Source organism: Crocodylus porosus, unplaced genomic scaffold (assembly GCF_001723895.1).
Source record: "Crocodylus porosus isolate Cpor-Errol unplaced genomic scaffold, CroPor_comp1, whole genome shotgun sequence".
In the NCBI taxonomy this organism is placed as follows: domain Eukaryota; kingdom Metazoa; phylum Chordata; order Crocodylia; family Crocodylidae; genus Crocodylus; species Crocodylus porosus.
This window is the reverse complement of record NW_017728950.1, coordinates 1295323-1312727: the sequence shown is the minus strand read 5'-3', so window position 1 is coordinate 1312727 and position 17405 is coordinate 1295323. Positions and strand designations below refer to the sequence as shown.

Genomic DNA, 17405 nt, shown 5'->3' with positions numbered 1-17405 from the left:
ATCTTCCCAAAAAGTTAAGTTGCAGCCAGATGCCTAATAAGGATTATATGGATGAGAAAAGGGGGCAAGCAGAGGGAGGAGATAACAAAAGAGATGGTCAGAGAGCTTTTGTTGGGTCTCAGTGAATTCAAGTCAGTAGGGCTGGATAAATTTCATCCCAGGATACTGAAGGAATTAGCAGAGGAGATCTCAGAGTTGTTGGCAATGATCTTCATGAAGTTGTGGGAGACAGGCCAGGTACCAGAGGACTAGAAAGGGGCCAATGTACTGCCCCTCTAAAAAAAAAAGGCAAAAAGGAGGGAAACTACAGACTGGTTAGCATCACCTCAATACCTAGGAAGTTACTGGAGCATACCCTAAAGAAGGCCATTTGCAATCATCTGGAGGAGGAAAGGCTGATCACAGACAGCCAGTATGGATTTATGAAAAACAAATAGTGTCAAACAATTTTGATTTCTTTCTTTGATGAAGTAACTATTTAGGTGGATGCTGTGGATATAGTGTATCTGGACTTCAGAAAGGCTTTTGACAAAGTCCTGCACAACCTTCTCATAAACGAATTGAAGAAATGTGGGCTGGACAAAATTACTACAAAGTGGATAATTTTGCAAGCAAAAGGTAATTATTAACGGGTCCATGTCAGAATGGCAAGAGGTTTCTAGTGGAGTCCCACAGGGGTCTGTCCTGACCCAGTGCTGTTCAACATGTTTATTAATGATTTGGATGCTGCCATAGAAAGCTTCTCAAGCAAGTTTACAGATGACGTGAAACTGAGAAAGATGATGAACACATTGGAGGATGTGAGCGCAAGTCAGAAGAATCTTAGCAGATTGGACAGTTGGGCTGGAGTTAACAGGATGAAGTTCAATGTGGATAAATACAAGGTGAAACACCTCAGGAAGAATACTCAAAAACTTAAATATAAAATGAGTGACACCCGGCTGGATGCAGCAGGGTGGAGAAGGACTTGGGAATCTAGGTAGACCAAAGACTTGAGTCTGCAGTATGATGCAGCTGCACAAAAGGCGAATGTGGTTTTAGGATGCATCAATGGAAGTATTAGGTGCAAGACATAGGAGGTGACAGTGCCTCGCTACTTGGCACCGGTTAGGCCTCATCTGGAGTACTGCGTGCAGTTCTGGGCTCCACATTTTAAAAAGAATGTGAAGAAATTAGAGAGGGTTCAGATGAGAAAAGGCTTAGAAAGCAAGTCATATGAGGAGAGGCTAAAGGAGCTAGGTATGTTCAGCTTGCAGAAAAGGAGCTTAAGAGGGGACATGATAGCAGTCTAAATAGTTAAAGTGCTGCCATAAAGAAGGAAAGAACCCTTTTTCTCTTGCTGCAGAGAGGAGGATGCGAACCAATGGCTTGAAGTTGCAATGAAGTAAGCTCAGATTGGATAGCTGGAAAAACTTCTTTACTCTTAGAATAGTGAAGCAGTGCCAAGGGAAGTTGTAGATTTTCCATTACTGGAGGTGTTTAAGAAGAGGTTGGATAGCCACTGCTGAGAGCTGATCTAGGCTATGTCTCTGTTCTACTGTGGGTATTTTCCATGCTTCCTGGCTTTGCTGGTTACCCCTGCCTGCCCCCTTCCTCCTTGTCCTTTCTACTATGTGTGTCAGGGTGTTTTTAAGCCTTCCTCAGAGGCATTGGGTGTTGGCAGCAGCCAAAGCTGTGGACTTGACTGAGCTGTGCCAGTGCTCCTGCTGGAACGAAAGCTGGAGCTAGAGGTTCTTGCCTCTCTTCTCAGAGTCAGACCGATTGCTGGATTTGGGGTCAGAAATGAATTTTACCCCATGGTCAGATTGGTATGGAGTGTGGGGGATTTTTGCCTCCCTGTGTAATGGGGGGCATAGATAGCCCTCTACCCAGGATCTCTTGGCCATATACAGGTTTCCCTTGCTTTATGCGGGTTCTGTATGTGCAAATTTGTTCTTATGCAATGACCCTTTTTACACCAAAAATTTGTTATAGGCAAAGTAAATTCACTCTTATGCGACTGGTGTGGTGGAAGCCTGCAGTCAGCTGCTTTGTGCAGTACATTGTGGGAATGACACACACCAAAATATAGCCTTCTGTGTGGATCTTTGCTCCTTGCTCATTGTCTACAAAACATTTCTGTAGTTGCCATCCCCATTATGGTAACATTCACCACCACCCTGTGCTTGTGTGTACATTCTGCAGTTGGTGAGTACCAAAACTGCCTTGTAAAAGTGGTAATGGGTCTGGGGGTCAGTACAGTCAGGGTCTTGGAATGCATCCCTATTTGTTACATTTAAGGGTGGGTTCCCTTTATGCGAATTTAAGTTATATGCCATTTTCCAGGACTGCATATACAGCATAAAGCAAGCGAAACCTGTATTGACAATGTTTCATAGAAGCAGGATGCTGGCTCCTTTAACTGTGGCAGGTTAAGTTGTTAGGTCTGGTTGTGTCAGGGTTGATGGCAGGTAGTCTTAAATAGATTTAGATTATGGATTGTATGGAATCATTTGGATAGCCACGATCCTACTGCAGGCTGGGGGATGGCTGAGATGGAGGTCCCTTCTCATCCATGGCCTGACTTCTCTGCGACTCCCTGCCTGATCCACTGCTGCATTCTGCCCTCAGCCCAGCGCTCCCTGCCCGATCTACTGCAGTGTTCTGCTCCCAGCCCAATCCACTGCTGCTTTTTGCTCCTAGCTCTGTGCTCCTTGCTGTATCTGCTGCTTTCTGCTCCCAGCCCTGCCACAGCTGCTGCTCTGCTTTCTGCTCCCAGGCCGACGTGCTGCACGCCTTGGCCACCCCTGTTCCTCCACAACCGAGGCACCGGCTCCGCGAGGGAATCCGCTGGCTCGGGGAGCTGCGGGATCACTGCAGTGACCCCGGCTCTGAAAGAGAGCCCAGGGTCTGAAGCAGCCCCGAGCGCCCGCAGTGCGGTGACGGTGGCACGGCAGGAGGCCAGCGGCTTCTGAAACGCAGCAACAACACCCCAGACCTGCTCTTCCCACCACCGACATGCGCCGGATACTCGCATCCCTCCCCGCCCTGCGCACAGGCTCGGGGCGCAGGCGCACTAGGGTAGCTGAGGGCACGTGTGACGTCAGCGGCAGCCCAGGACAGAGCGCGCGAAAATTGGACGGCGGCCGCGCGAGTCCCGGGCGCCGGGTAAGAGGCGGCGGGGGAGGGGTCGGAGCGGCTGCCCTGTGCCCCGAGGCGGAGTTTCCCCCTCCTTTCCCCTCGGGGCCGTTGACGAATGTCCCCCCCCTCGCGTTGCACCCCGCTTGCTCTGGCTCACTGCCTCCGTCCCCCGCGCCCCCCTCTGCCAGCAGGGGGAGTCCCTGACACACACCTGCCTGCAGTGCAGCCCCTGCCCCACCTCCTCAGCAGCCTTCCCAGGAGGTCCTGGGGTGCATCTCCCACACCTTTTGGTTCATGCGCCCCCCTATGACCGGCGGGCGACACCCTCCTGGCTTTGGCCCAGCTCACCATCTTCTCTGACAGGAAGGAGGCTCTAGTCCCTTGGGGACTGTGGGGCCAGTTTTCTGTCCCTCGTCCATGTCTCCAGGCAGTTTCTCTGGGGAGTGTCCACTAGCTCCTTGGACTCGCTTGAGGGGCCGTGGCAGTTGTCTGGGACACTTGGCTTGGTGTCCCCTCTCGGAGCACACATTGACCTCTGGCTCCTGTCCCTGTCCTTGTCCCTGTTTTCAGTTTTTTGTCCCGTGAAATCAGCTGTTGCATCTCCAGTAACTTCCCCAGTTAAGGTAGGATGTAAGCGTTCCTAGTGGGCCTGGGCCCACTGCATCATGATGCCACGAATAGGCCTGTCCCTGTTCCCCACATGTCTCTGCGTTAAGTTTCTCTAGGCCAGTGTTTTCCACAAACCCTCTGAGGTCTGCAGACTATGTCTAAAGCGTCCATGAAAGATGACTGAAAGATCAAAAGTGAATATGTACTCTTACAATTCAGAAGGGTCTGCACCTCCGTTCAAAATGTTTTAGGGGTCTGTAATAAAAAAAGGTGGAAAACCACTGCTCTAGGTGGCATCCATTTGCTCCTTGGACTTGTTCAGGGGGCTGTGGACTCTGGTCACTGTTCCCCCTCCCTCCCCCACTCTGAGCAACTTATTAGCTTTTGCCCTCCATGTCCCTGTTTCAGCTTTCATTACTCCAAGTATTCAGTTGTCACACTTCAGTAGCCCCTTATAACAATGGAGGGCACTAGCAGTTTCTCTGTGGGCTCAGGCCCATGGTCCCCTGGGGGAGTGACAAATAGACCCGCCCCCATATGCCCCCTTCTGACAGTAGCTGGAGACTGGCGCATGCCTGCCTACAGTGCAGCCTGTCCACTGCCTCCTCGGTATCCTCCCATGGAGATCCAGGGGCATGTCCCCCTGCACCTTTTCATTCATGCACTCCTTGTCCATGGCCCCACCAAGGCCCATGACCCCCTTGGCAACCTCCTCCTGGCTCTGGCCAAGCTTGTCATCTTATCTGGAGGAAGGAGGCTCTGGCCAGAGAGGCCCCTGGTGACTGTGACCATTTCCTGTTCCTCCTCCACACACGTTTCTGGCCAGAGCTGGACCTGTTCAAGGGGCCATGCATGCTGTCACACACGCGGTGTGTTCTGCTCTGTGTTCCCTCATTATAACCTTTGGTTCCCCCACTTTCATCCCTGTTTTCACACTGTCCCATCACTTGTCGTGTCTCCAGAAGTCTCCTCAATTAAGGGAGGCTTAAGTTTTCCTGGTGGGCATAGGCCCAGTGTACCGTGACACCACAAATAGGCCTGTTTTTCCTCCCCGCACATCTCTGGGCAAAGCCTACAGCCCCTTCTCTGGGTGGTGTCCGCTAGCTTGGACTAATTCAAGGGGCACTAGCCAGTGCACTTTGCTTGGTGTCCCCCGCTCAGAGCAGGGCAAAACCTTTGTCCCCCCCCATCCCTGTTTTCATTTTAGTTGTCGCAAGTATTCAGCTGTCATACACTTAATAGCCCATTCTAACAACAAAGGGGGCTAGCAGTTCCTTTGTGAGCCCAGGCCTGTAGTCCCTTGTGTGTATGATGCACTTGCCCCTGCTCCTAGGGGTTGAGTGCTGCAGCAGGAGGGTGTGGGTGCCTGTGCAGTAGCAGAGTAGGGGAGTTGCCTGCATGGTGTGCCTGGACAGGGTGGGGAATGGTGCTGTGCACATGGCAGGCAGGGGGTTGGGTCTGGGCTGGGGGGGGTGGTGCAGGCTGAGCAGCTCATGTGGCATGTGGTCCCTGGTGGTCTAGAAGTTGGACAGCCCTGTTACAGACCCAGCCTCTCCCTGTTGCTAATGAAGTCAGTGAGGGTGAACCAGGGAGGTACATTGTCTGGTATCTCCCAACTTTTCATGTAAAGTTTATAGTGTAACATTTATAATGTGACTCTCAGTGTTTAGTTATTCATCTGTGTCCACTATACAAGTGGGGGTGATGGAGGGGGAGCACTCTTTTTGGTAGGCATGCTACAGGTTAGCCTCACCCCCTTCCCAAGTGACACTCCAATCCCCTTTTTCTACCTGATTTACTTTTCTGTTTCCAGTGCCTGTGCTCCCTCCACAATCTGCTTCTCTGTTTTCTGCTTCTTGCCTTATCTGCTGGTGTGTTGTCTGTCCCCCCCTAGTCTGTTGCGTGCCACAGACAGAAGTTGCTTGTGCTACTTATGGTCACCCCTGCACTCTACCAGTGTAATGTTGGTGTTCACAGTGCTAAAGGAACTAAAAATTACACATAACCTGTTGAAACTCATGACAAGCACCCTTCATGGGTCTCACAGGTAGACTGAATTGCTCCATGTCCCATAAGTTGTTGGTGGAAGGACAGGGAATCCACTTTTCAGTGGTTACAACTAGGCCATTCTTCCTCCCTCTTGTCACTCTCCACATCACTTCACCATATGTATTTGTTACACTATGATGCCATACAGGTATTGCATACTGCCACTGTGCTTCATATTTGTTTTATAAGTGGGAGAAGATATTTAATTCCCCTTGCGCAATTCATCTTTGAACTTTTTCATGAAAATGCCAGCAGAATTGTTAATGACCAGTGACATAACTTGAGTGGAGTGAATGGGGCAACTACTTAAGATGCCTATTGGGGAGGTGAAAAAAGTGGCTGCAGCTGGCAGTCATGATCGCTCACCAACTGGAAGTCACAACTGCCCTTGTGCCCGGTTGCATCCCTACATTACTGTTAATTACTTTCAAAGTTGGGGAAAGGAGACTTATAACTGAGACACGTCCATACATATATGGAGATCATGTATGTGAATTTTCATTTCATATGTCATTGAACAGCCCTCGTGTTGCACCAGGGTCAACAAGCGTTAACCCTGAGATGGTGCAGAGTCACTTGGAAGGACTGGATGTGTTTAAGTTGGCAGGCCCGGAAGAGCTCCATCTGAGGGTACTGAAGGCACTGGCTGATGTCATTGCACAGCCACTGGCAAGAATATTTGAGCACTCGTGGCACATGGGCCAGGTCCCAGAGGACTGGAAAAGGGCCAATGTGGTCCCTATTTTCAAGAAGGGGAGGAAGGAGGATCGAGGCAGCTACGGGCCAGTCAGTTTCACCTCCATCCTTGGTAAAGTCTTTGAAACGATTATTATGGCTCATATATGTGACAGCCCAGCAGGAAACGGCCCAGGGCACGGTGCAGCCCAGTGGCTACAGGGAGCTGGCATTGGCTGCTCCCGGGCCAGCTGCAGCAGGAGCTGGGGTGCATGGGGACAGGCAGAGCCCTGGGGGATTCATGGCACGGTGCAGCTCAGTGGCTGCAGGCAGCTGGTGCTGGCAGCTCCTAGGGCTGCTGCAGCTGGACCTGGGGTGAGTGCCATGCCCTGCACTGCCCAGAGCCCCGCTTGTCTGCAGTCACTGCTGGAGCGGCCCTGGGAGCAGCCGACTTGGGAACCTATCCCTATTTCTTACGTTATAAAGTGGGTTCACTTTTTGCAAATTACATTTATGCAGTGTTCTCCAGGAAAACATGTACCATATAAATCAAGGGAAACCTGTAATGTTACCATATTCTGATAATAAATTGACCTTTCCCACTCAAACAGAGCCATCGTTGCAGTCAACTTATACTTGAGGGTACTCAATAATTAGAACAATATGGTTTTGTTTTGTTTTGTTTTTTTTCCCCTGTTTTTTTGCACTGGTCCTGGAAACACTGCAATACCAGGTCAATGCATGGAGTGGATGGAGCATGCTCCGGTTCCACCACCCAATACCAAAAAGAATCTGCTCAATATAGACCTCCTATGGAGGACATATCAGAGACAATTACCCTGGGAAAACCACCTGATTGATCATGGTGTCTCCCCTGCCAGGTAACTATGCGCAGACTTCAGGTATCCCTAGGAGCAATATGGTACTAATGTACAAAGCAGGTGACCCTGGAGGACACACACAAAAGCCAGCCAGTGTGGCTCATAAGAGTGTTGTGCTAAGTCACCTGGTCTATCATGGTGACAACAGGTGCTGTTCATACAGGCAAAGGCCACACCGGTTGGGTGACCCAAATAACCATCACATCACAATTATTGATCTGTTCTATAGGCTCAGGAAGCTAGGAGCTCAGAAGCCCTGGGAGCCCTGTGTCAGGCTGAGGCTGTTCCAGACCCATGGCTCCAGTTCAAGAAATTGAACACCTTGGGTCCCCACTTCAAGGGCAGTCCATGTTACAGGTCAGAACTGTAGCCACAGAGCCAGGAAACAGTCCACCAGGTTCGGTGGCAGGAAAGCATGCAGTCCTTTTGGAACTCTGCCTATGTTTAGAATCATAAAATAGTAAGGCTAGAAGGTACCTCAGGAAGTCATCTAGTCCAGCCTTCAGCATGTGTCCCACAAGTGCCACTGGCAGTCTCCATGTGTGGCACTTGGCAGGCTGGGTGGAACATAGGGCAGGTAGAAGAAAGTAGAGTAGCAGATTAGTCAGGGGGATGGAGAAGGGAGCACAAAGCAGAGCAGCAGATCAAGCAGGGGAGGGGGACCCGAGTGGTACTTGCAGAGAGGTGGGCGTTAACTTGTGGCACAGCTGGAAATAAGGTTGTCCTCTACTGATTTAGTTCAATGCCTGTCTAAATCATTCTAGACAATTGTTTGCTTAACTTGCTCTCAGCAAAGTCCTAAGTTAGAGATTCTGTAACCTCTCTTAAGTAATTTACTCCACTGCTTAACTACACTTACAGTAAGGAAGTTCTTCCTGTATTTCTGTTGATACAATTTAAGTCCATTACTCTTTGCCCTGTCTTTGGCCAGAGATATTAGACTATCATCATCATTTTTATAACCATCCTACACCTTTGACAATTGGAAGTTGGCTCAAAAACAATTCAACAAAGGAGCGTTATCAAAAAAAATTGTCAAAATTCCCAGACATCCACCCTCTTTTCCTTCTCTACATCCTTCAAAAAATAAGGTAAATTTGGACTTTGAACCTTTAAAACCAGGGTTGTTTGAATCACGGGGTTTGGCTCTGTGGACTATTGAAGTTTGAATCCAGAACTGCAGTTCATATATGACCTTTCAATTAGGGCCTGTTTTTGCTAAACCTGGAAACAATGTGCATATCAAGACAATGTTTTTAGTTAAAGATATTTACATAGATTTTTTAGGCTGAATAAAGTATAGTCAACTTAAGGCAAATTTTAGTGCTTTTTTATAAAGCTTTTCTGTGAATTTAATTCCTTGTGTTGTCCTCACATTTTTCTTACTTTTTGTTAGGGTTGCCACTTTCCTTTCATTGTCTTATGGGAAAGCACCTTGTGTCACAACCAAATAGTGATAGATGCTATCTCTGGTAAATTTGGGACCCTTTAAATATATTGAGAGCTTGTGAGAAGCTTGAGAGGATCATTACGGTCACGTGAATTCTGGAATGGGTGGCAGACTGTTTCTAATGCTGCCTTTCATCCTATTCTTTTGCTTGTTTTTCCTGTCCTTGCTGTCTCATGTGTGCCTTCTCCATCTTTATGTAATATAGTGGATGTTTGTTCACCGCTGCCACCTTTAGGATGGAAACAGATCTACTATGTATCTGTAGCTCACACTTTCTAGTGGTTAGGGTGTGAAGTGGTTATAAACCCTACTAGTACCAATCCTTGAAATAGAGATTTTCCTTTAGATTATGTGGTTCTGGGTCAAAATATTACAAGTTCTCTTGTCCAGGTTTCATACACGTGCTGTCTCTGTACCCTACCACTGATTATTGCATGCTGCTATGTTTATGACTGAGCAGTCATTTTTAGAAGGCAGAAGAGAGGCTGATTTGTAGTTCAGGTGATGGTTTTCCTTACAATGAGTTGCCCAGTCTGTTTTGTGGCCTCTTGGAAATGATTACAATAAATCAACATTTACAAGAAGATGCATTTGTATGCTACTTTAATTTTAGAAAACTTATAGCTTATAAGTATGTATGTTATACATACTTATAGCTCTGGAGAGACATCAAACAAATTCATGTTGATCAGTATAACATATTTTAGATCAGGTTGCTACAAAACATGTGCAAAAGAATGCCTGGCTGTAAAGATCTTACCATATTTATAACAGTAGAACAGCTGTAATAAATTGAGTAAATTCTCAAATTAAACAATTTAAATTTCACCAAAGAAAATATTTGTAGACTTTTTTTTAGTTAATGTATAAATGGCTGTCATTAGGATTAATGCTGCTGAAGTGAAGACAGTGATTACTTGTAAGTTAAAAATCTCTCTATATATTTTTACTTGTAGTTTTGGGATAAAAATTCTTTCTAGTCTGAACCTTTACATGTTTAGATTTCACATGGTGGCAAATTCCTTCCTTCTGCCTCTTGTTTGAAAAAAAAAAAGGGGGTGGGAGAGGATAATCTGCTTCTAAGTTATAAGAATGCAAAACAGTTTTGAGTGAACTTTGGCAAACAGTTTCTCTCTAATGAGGACCAATCACTTTGCATGTGTTGCAAAAAGAATAAAAACATACTCTGGGTTTACATAGCACGAATGTTTATTTAGTTCTCAGTTGTCAATATAGATAATATTAACTTGAGAATGGCTATGCCTGGATGGTTACTACTTCTAACTGAGCACACTTGTATAGTAATATGTGCTTAGTCCTTTTCATCTTCCTCATGTTTTATAAACTGTTCTTCAAGGACGTGTTTAATATAGAAGGTTGGAATATTATTAGCATTTCACATTTGTGACTGGATGGTTAAGCAAGTGGGCAGAAAGAAGTTTAGGAGTTAAGGCATGGCTTTTCTTTTAAAAGTAACATTTTATAATGCACTGCAGACTTCCATGTTCAGCATATCTTACTAATTTTTTATAAAAGTGTTGCTTTTGTTTTAAGCCTTACAAAAGTCTTCCTAGGCTCTAACAATTAAATTTACCTGTGTTTTTTTTCTAACAGCAGTGATAAAGATTCTTGAAGGCACAGTTTTTTTCTTTCAGTTATGACTGTGGAATCTCAAAATAGATTGCACAGATGTCACTGAAGGCAGTTGAGTTGCATAGATGTAAGGGAAGGGAGTAATTTGGCTTGTGGATCAGTTGATGATGACGATCCATAGAGCCCAGGGGAGTTAAGGCAGGAGTGTCAAACATACAGCCAAGCCCACAGAACTGTTTCATTTGACCCGCTAGCAGTCCAGCCAGCTACCTGAAGTTAGGTGGGGGGGAACGTAGGGTCACTGGATCATGGCCTGTACCAGAATTCAGGGTCCTCATATCCTGAGGGACATGGCCATTGGCAGCAGGGAGTAGGCTGTGCAGATACAGCCTTCACTTGCCCTGCTGCCACCTGCGCTCACACAAGCATGGTTGCCTGGTCCCGTACTGCTTTTCAATGCCTGACTTGTGCTGCTGCCTGCCCCTGGGCCCAGACCCATTGCAGATGCTGCTGGCTCTACAGATCTTACACTGGAGGAGCTCTGCAGCCTGGATCTGATCCGGGGTGAGTTTGACACCCCTGAATTAAGGAATGTCGGGGAGGAAACTTTTTGCTTGTAAATACATCAAGATTTGCTACAGTAACAAAGATATGCATTGAGTATAGAGCTTAATATATAGATGTTAGATTTAATAAATCATGCTTTGCAAGATTCCTGTGAGGTAAACTGGTATTGACCTGTTCGTAGAGGAGGAACAAACCAGGCAGATGAAAATCAAATGACTTGCCTAGTATCAGACAGGAGGGCTTTGTCAGAACTGGGCCTCAGACTCAAGTCTTCTGACTGCCAGACCTGTGCCTTAGCTGCAAAGCTATCTTTCCTCCCTCCTACTGGACTTGCTAGGCATGTTTATTTTACAAATCTAGATTAACTATGTGACTGTGTTGAAATATTCTAAACAGTGACTATAATAACTAAATCATAATGTACAGCTAAATTGACATACAAGAGCCTACAAGAAATCTGGGCCAAGAGACATACCACTATCTAATATTTTGTTCTTATATTATGTATCAGAAGTTCTCATATATCATCGGCTGACCTAAATTCATTAGGAGCTCCCTTCTATTAGAATACCAGAACTACCCAGTTTTAGCTTTACTTCAACAGTAGCGTTGTAAAATCTGTGGTAAGCAGGGTAATGGGGAAAGCTCCAATACTTTACATTAAGAACAAATTTTATTTTGCATATAATACCAAAAAGTAAAGGCAACTTCTGGGACAGAAAAACTGAAATAAAAAAGTGATGAAATCAGTATTTCTGATTTTAGGGAGATAGTTCTTACTTAAATAGCTACCACTATCTATTTCAGATGTTATAAACAAATAACTATGACAGGTTTCCTTTTCTGTCATCATAGTGCATCTTTGTTGTGAAGGCTTTTTTAAAATTCCCCCATGCCTTCCCCCCTGCCCCCCAAAAAACAACCCTCCCCCCCAAACAAAACAAACCGTGAGGTTCTACATATATTTGACTTTGGCAAAATGAAGCAATTGCAGTGTTAGCAAACAGGAAAGTAAACATTTAATATCCGTTGCCCCAACTCTCTCTGTGATCACTTAAAATTGTTTGATTTTTCAAAAATAAGTTGGAACAAAAGAACATAAGATTTCTAGTCATTGTAAACATGCACAGAGTTCTGAACACTAACCTCTGAATAGTGTAATTTTAGTAACAATAACATTCTTGAATTACTTTTCCTTAGTAAGCTCATCTTACTAGAATATTGTTTTCATGCAAAAAAAAAGTGATAATGAAGACAAATGAAAGCCTTTATAGCTTTATTCTCTTAAATTGTTCACCATTTGTTTATAACCAGAAAAGGAAAAAGTCTGACCAATAATAATGTAAATATAATAGTTCATATTAGTACATTTAAAGCACTGCAACAGAGCCTACATGAAAGTAATTAATTTAACACTTCTAAAATCAATATTGCATTCATTTGAAGGTAACCATTATATCCCCAGTCTTAAACTAAGTGGAAGATAAAGTCTAATATTGGAGCAGTATGTGTAGGGACTCTGTGAATGGCAGGTATTTCTTTTGCTGTAAAGGCATTCTTTTATGAAATCCAAGGAAAAAACATCTCTTTCATTGAAAAGAAGTAATGAACTGGCCCAAATTGCCAAGAAGTGTTATGAAATCTTATAAATAAACCCACGAGGTAGGAGGATCTACATAAAAAAGAGGGCAAATATAAATTTTGCTTTGGGATGCCATGGAAAGTTATTTTGATTTTGTAGCAGAATTAACCCATATGCTGCATGTGGGTGGACTTTATGTTATAAATTAAACCTTTTTAATTTAGATTTTTTTTAGTAGATGAGTGGGATAATAGTTGAACAGAAGAATGAACATTATTGAAGATTGGGAAGATTCTCTTACAACAGATGGTTCTCAGTCCTCAAGGACACCTTAGAAAATGCCACCTCTTAGTTTTCACTCTTTCTTTTTTTCACTATAGAAAATGAATAGAGCAATTCTTCTGTTGCAGACAATTCAGAAAGACCATCACAGGGCAGAATATCTGGGTTTATCTTGTGAATCATATTTGCGTACCTAACCGGTGCTAACATTGCATGGCACCCTGCAGTACCTTTGAAAGGATCTCAAAGTACCTTGATTGAGAAGCTACAACAATGTGCTAGCTAGTGCAATGCATGATTTAATTTGTCAATGTAATCTTGTTTTACATTGATTATAGGATCATAGAAAAGTAGGGCTGGAAGGGACCTCATAATGTCATCTAGTCCAAACCCCTACCCAAATCAGGATCATGCCTGACTAAACCATTTCAGCCAAAGTGTCTAACTTGCTTTTGAAAGTTCCCAAGGGTGGGTATATCACAACTTCTCCAGGTAGCCTTTTCTAATGCCTGATTACCCTCAAAATCAGAAAGTTCCTCCTAATCGCCAGACTAAATTTCCCCTGCTTCAGCTTGAGACTGTTGCTTCTGGTCCTGTCGCCTACATTGATCCCTTTTTTTTTTTAAACATAATTTCACAGTCTCAATTTGTACAAATGCACACTTTTCCCTTAGGCCCTTGTGAGTGATGCTTTGGGCTCTTTCTGGAATTTCTTTGAAGGGTATTATTATCTTTGTCAGGTGTGTCATGTTATCACTTCTGTTATGAAATACCTATTGATTCAATGTGTTGCCTTTCATCATTGCAACTATCCTGATTTATTGAGCCTATGTTACTTGGGTTGAGTAGTGTGTTCTTTCCTGAGTGTGGAGTCTAATGGCTAGAGTACTGGAGTGTCCTGCTGGAGCGGGGTACTACTTCTGACTTTTTCATGGGTGAGCGTGGGAAATTGATTTATCTTTCTCTGTCTCACTTGTTACAGGCTGACTTTTTTTTATTAAGTTCTTTGAATGCTTACGAGTACTTAGATGGTGGCATAATATTAACATCAAAAGCTTTTTTTAAAAAAATGGATTCCAAAGTATTGTCAGAGTGGAGCTTATCACCAGAGAAAAAGAATTCACTTAGTATAAGCAGGAAGAAGGCCATGGGGACTGTCTTGGTATAGATATGCATTTCAGTATCAGTAAACAGTATCTTATCTTGTGTTCACATACTTGTGCTGAAGGATTTGGGCTGGGATTCTCCTCTTGTTTAATGTGAATCATGATTAACTTGATAGAAGCCATTTGTTTCTGATGTTTTAGAGGAGACATATTGTAGCATTTCACTGCTAGATTCAGTTTACTGCATAACAGAACATTGTTTTAGCCATGAAGCCAGTGCTCAGGTTGAATGGTGTTGAAACCTGGTGAATGGAGGTCCAATTCCTACCTTGAGAATCTTCATGATAGGTTGTTCTGGCAGATATCTTTTTAAGCAGATACTTACCCACCAATTTTTATAGACAACCACAGACAAAGCTGTTTATGATGCCCACAGCTAACTCAAGCAGTCATTTTAACTGTGTGAAGAGTGCAAGCCATTTGCTTTCTTCCATCCATTTCAATGTTAAAAGTGCTGTTTAAGGCACATTAAGCATGCTGGTTAGTTTGTGCAAACTTAGCATGTGTTTATTTGCTAGCACCTTCTTGTGGTTTGGCAGAATTCAATTTTTATTTTCTAATAATTTTGATGGCTAAAATCAATGTTTATTTTTAAGCATTTATTTCAATTTAAATTTTCAGTATTGCATGAACCTAAGGGTGAGGGGTGCATGTGCACATACGCACACATATATGCACAAACAAACAGCCTGCTTTCTCCTCCAGCCCAGCAAACAGTAGGCACAGGGGAAGTTGTGTACTATCTGGCTTTCAGCCTGTTACTCTGCCCCCATGCATGGCACCACTTTCCTTTGTCCTGTGGCAGTCACTGCCTGTCCAGCTCCCTGGCAAGGAAACCTGCAGCTGCAGCAGCATCTGCCCCATGAAGCCTGCGGCTCTCCCTGCCCGCTTATCAACATTTGCCAATAAAAAGTGAATCCTGTCAAGCTTACTTGTCATAGAGTAGCTGCGTGGTCTCCCCCACGTTCTTTCTCCCTCCCCACCGCACGGTCTCCCCGATACACTTCTGGTTATGTGCCCTCTCTCTTGCTGCACAAGCCACCTCAGCTTGGGGTGAGCAGTGGCTCAGCTCCAGCTTCAACTCTGAGCCTGGGGCTGAGGCGGGAGCTGGCCTGCCACCTGCCCTGGGCCAGTATGCAAATCTAAAATGAGGTTTTTTTCCCCCCCGGAAATGTTTGTGGAAAGGGGCCTCATCTTGGATTTGCGTAAATATGCTATGTTGGTCTGTTTTGAATAAAGGTCTTCCAGAAAGTGATTTCCAAGCTGTGGACAGAGAGTGTTTTTTTAATGGTTTTAAATTCCTTATATCTGTTGGTTCCCTTTCAAAACAAGTCTTGTAATTTGGCAGAAGCTTGGAAGTAGCATCTGCATGACTAATAACTCAGGCATTGTCTCTTAATGCTTCCTGACTTGTTTACTGGGAGGCTGCTTCTTTGGAACCTTCCTAATTTGTTTGCCTTCTTATGTGTTTTCCCACAGCCCTTCTTATTAAACTAAACTAATACATGCATACAGTAAACCATCAAATAATCAAATATACTTATAGTTCCTATCCCAGTGGCCAGCTTATATATGATATTCATAAATTATTACAGATCACCCCCAGGTCTTTCACAAGGCTCATTTTAATGTATCCTGCACAGTTCAAAATGATTGACTTATCCAGCACTAAAGAATTTCCTAATTTGTGAACAGGGAAAATGTTTTATAGGCCGAATTTTACTTCCTTGTGATAAAGAGGAGGCCACTAGAAGATCATAACTATGATTAAAAAAGAAAAGAAAAGAAGAGTGATATAATAAATCACTTAGTTGGGACTTCCGCAGATCTCTTGAGCTTCCTCAGTTAATGAGGTCATTGGTGTAGATTGCCATTTATGTCCCCATTAGCACTAGAGGTACACTGATACATTGGTCCCATATCAGATCAGCACCAATATAGGGAAAATCGGCAGTTGGCTTTTTTTTGCTGATGTGGCCGATAAATGCTCCATGCATGGATGCAGCTGCAGTATGCAGCCCAGTGGCTTGGAGAACAGCATCTGGCTGATAAGTCTGTTGTGGGGGAGGGGGTGCGGGAGGGAAAAGGTGGGAGGAGCAGATCAAGGCCCCCCGTGGTGAGGGAGGGTGTGGGGCAGGAGCAGGCACTGCCCTGCTGGAGCGGGGCGTGAGACAGTCGCAAGCAGCTTGTCCGGCACTTGTGTGGGGGGCGGGTCCCACCACTACAGTGAATTTTGGGATGGCTGCAGCCCCCACCATAGTCCCACTCCCAGCGCCGCTGCTGTCTGCTCTGAGCACAGCCCAGCCCGGACCAACCTCCTGCTGGGAAGAGCCCGAGCTACCCCAGCCTACAGCTGCAGCCCGCTCTCATCTCCCTTGTAGATCCGTGGATACACCCCCCCATGCCCTCTTGGGATGCGTGCAGTGGCAGGTGACTCCCTCCTGCATTCCCCAGACAAGCCCCTTGTGGCTCTGTTCCGCTCCCCGTCCTAGCTGAGCAGTGCCTGCTCCTTGGCGGCCTTGATCTTCACCATGGCGGCCTTGATCTATACCCCCATGCCCTTTCCTTTCCCCTGTCCCTTCCCCCACAACAGACTTACCAGCCTGACATTGGTCTCCAAGCTACCTGGCTGCATATCAGAATCGGATTAGTATCAGCTAATATGGCTCCTTAAAAATTGGCCATTGGTATGGGCCCAAAAATTCTTTATTGGTGCACCCCTAATTAGCAATCAGGGAGGAAGAATAGCTGGAAATAGATAAATATGGGTAACTTTAAAATCTGCATGCATTAAAACTTCTAATGATCTTCTTGAGACACTAGCTTCACTGTCAATTGAAACAGTGCACAGGATAGTCATGTGTTCATATTAGCCACATTAGAAATTGTGGTCAATTATTATTACTAAATCTTTATATTATAGAAGCCCTTCAGTAACAAGGCCCCATTGTACTGTGTATTTTTAGATTCATCTGAAGCTGTCCATAAATGCAATGGGTCATGGGAGAGGGATACTCTCAAACATATATATCATTCATATTTTCCTTAAAGTAAATGCTGGCTATGCCCTATCAGCCTTCTATTTAGTCATCATCAGATGGCTGATTTCTCAGCTTCAGTGTGGGGTTTAGAAAAGAGATACTTTAAAGATGTTGAGGGGAACAGCTTCATAAATCAGACTCCAGCAGCAGCAGGGCCATGACAGCGTGAGGCCAGAGTTCCCATGGAGGCTGGCCCCAGCAGCACACGCAGCTGGGCAGGAAGCTGCTCCAGAGCTGGGATCTTGCAGTGGTGACAGTGTAGCCTGGAGCCGGGAGAGATCTGCGATCTACTGCCTGCCTGTGTGCCTCCATGGAAACCCTGGCCCCACATTGTCATGGCCCCATTGCTGCTGGGGTCTCCATGGAAACTGGGCGCAGCAGCATGGACAG

At 45.1% G+C, this 17405-nt stretch overlaps 1 protein-coding gene across 1 annotated transcript in view; it reads left to right on the top strand.

Moving 5' to 3' along the window:
* Nucleotides 1-3066: 3066 nt before the first annotated feature.
* The window catches only part of FANCC (Fanconi anemia complementation group C), a 144789-nt gene continuing 130450 nt past the window's right edge, over nucleotides 3067-17405 (top strand). The window contains exons 1-2 of the mRNA XM_019554790.1: nucleotides 3067-3133; nucleotides 7891-7895. The gene's annotated coding sequence lies outside the window, so the exon portion shown is untranslated. The remainder of the gene's footprint in view (nucleotides 3134-7890; nucleotides 7896-17405) is intronic.